Consider the following 1,954-nt stretch of genomic DNA (forward strand, 5'->3'; position numbering starts at 1 on the left):
GGCGCTGCGGCCGCGTCTCCCCGGAAGACAGGCTGGGGGGAGGACGCTGGATGCAGGCTGACCGCTCCTGTCCGCCCCTCACCTTGGTGCCCGGTAGGGCCTCCCCGCTTCGCTCCGCGTGCACTTCATGGAGAGGAAGGGGGGCTGTCTGCCAGTGAGGGCCGGCGCTGTCCAGAGGCTGGGCCGCCCTCCCGGTGCCTCGGCTCCGGGGCCCCCGACACCAGGAAGCAGCATCTACCTCGCCGGGTGTCGTGGGGCGGCGCGGGAGGACGGGCGCTGGGACCCCACCAGGCAGCGGGCGCTTCGGGGGGGCGCTCGGGCCACCCCCGGCCAAGCCCACCAGCTCCAGGCGCCCCGTGTGCTCACGTCAGCCCCCACCACCCTGCAGGGGCCGCCCCTGGACACAGGCCTGAGCCTCCCAACGCCTGCACCCCAGGCCTGAGGCCAGGCCCAGCTCTGGGCTGTTCTGACTCACTGGACACAGACTGAGGTGTTTCCGGCGCACAGCACACGCCCCCGCGCCCGCCCGCGCCCCCACTCTTGCACAAATGGGTGCACCCGCGCCCACTCGCACAGTGCCCACGTGCCTCACACCCCCACACGCTTTGGGGGTGGGGCGCATCCCTGCACCGGGAGGCTGGGGCCCAGCCTGCACCGCACACAGCCCCTTCCAGGGGGGCGGCTGGGCACCAGTGTAGACGCCGCCGGCCTGCGTGGTGGCCACAGAGGATGGGCAGGGGCCTGCACGAGCTCCCTGTGCGGGCAGCCCCCCCCTCCCCGCGACCCGGGTCCCACCTGGCGCGACCCACAGCTGGGGGTGCAGGGCCGAGGGGCGGGGCTTCATCCATTAAACGTTCCAAAGCTAAGATTCAGACTGGGGTGATTCTGACCCAGCAGCCGCACCCCTTCTCTTGGACCACGCAGGGGCGTGCCTGGGGACAGCGTGGGCCCCCGCCCACGTGTGAGGGGCACTCGGGGCGCCCAGCTGAGGCACCACCGCGCCTGCCGCACGGGTCGTGTCCAGCCCCGCAGGCTGCGCCCTCCCGCAGAGGAGTTGGCGGCTCCGGAGGGCAGCCCTCCCTGGGTGCTGGCGGGCAGCGGCCGCCCGCGGTGTGGGCCGAGACTCACCGGCCGTTCGGGTCAGACCCTCCCTACGGGAGCTGACCCCACATCCCAAGGCCCAGGTGGCGACACCCCGACTTTGTCAGCGGCCTGCCTTCAGCTGAGGGTCACGTGGAGAGGACCTGGAGAGGGGGTGGAGGGCGGGAGACGAGGACAGGAACCCCAGGGCGCCTCTGGGCCGCCCGCTGACCAGGAAAGCACCATCGTGTCCAGCCCCGCCGGCCGGCGGCCCTGTGCCTCCCCCCTGAGCAGCGTGCCTTTGGCTGGGCAGCTGCGGAGGTCATGGAGGTGTGGGGCGAGGGCAGGCCACAGCCCAGGCCTTAACTTACACTGGCCCAATGACCAGAGGCCAGCAGCAGCGTGCTGGTGGTGCTGTGTCCACCTAGTGGGCCCAGGACCTCATCTTCGCTGAGGCTGGGGACACGCAGAGGGGGCGGGGCCAGGCAGGGAGGCCTGGGGCTCCGCCCCGCCCCCGCCCCGCCCCCCACGCTCGCGTTGTGCGCTGGCCCCGCAGCTGACTGGTCTCCCACTGGCCGGCGCAGCTGCTCATGCGATGCCCACAGACACAGTGAGGCGGAGAGCGGAGGGTCGCGGGGTCTTTATTGGTCCCCGGGGGACTCGCTGGCGGCCGGGAGGCTCCCCACGAGCAGGACGCCTCAGGCTGGCGAGAGGGCGGGCAGCACCTTCCCGGCACACTGACCAAAACCCACGCGGTAGCCGTCGCCCTGGCAGTGCCCTGGACACAGGGACGAGGTCAGCGCTAGCTGACCCGGCGCTCCGAGCAGCCAGCACAGGGCCGGAGCGGCCGCCGGGCAGGGCCCCCAGAGCGCGG

The 1,954-nt window shown here is 72.8% G+C and overlaps 1 protein-coding gene across 1 annotated transcript in view; it reads left to right on the forward strand.

The window, feature by feature from the left end:
* LOC101624671 (pro-cathepsin H-like) overlaps positions 1–1,954 on the forward strand; it is an 80,973-nt gene that overhangs the window by 561 nt on the left and 78,458 nt on the right. The window lies entirely within an intron of this gene.

This window comes from Condylura cristata, unplaced genomic scaffold, assembly GCF_000260355.1.
Source record: "Condylura cristata isolate star-nosed mole 26May11 unplaced genomic scaffold, ConCri1.0 scaffold00035, whole genome shotgun sequence".
NCBI lineage: Eukaryota > Metazoa > Chordata > Mammalia > Eulipotyphla > Talpidae > Condylura > Condylura cristata.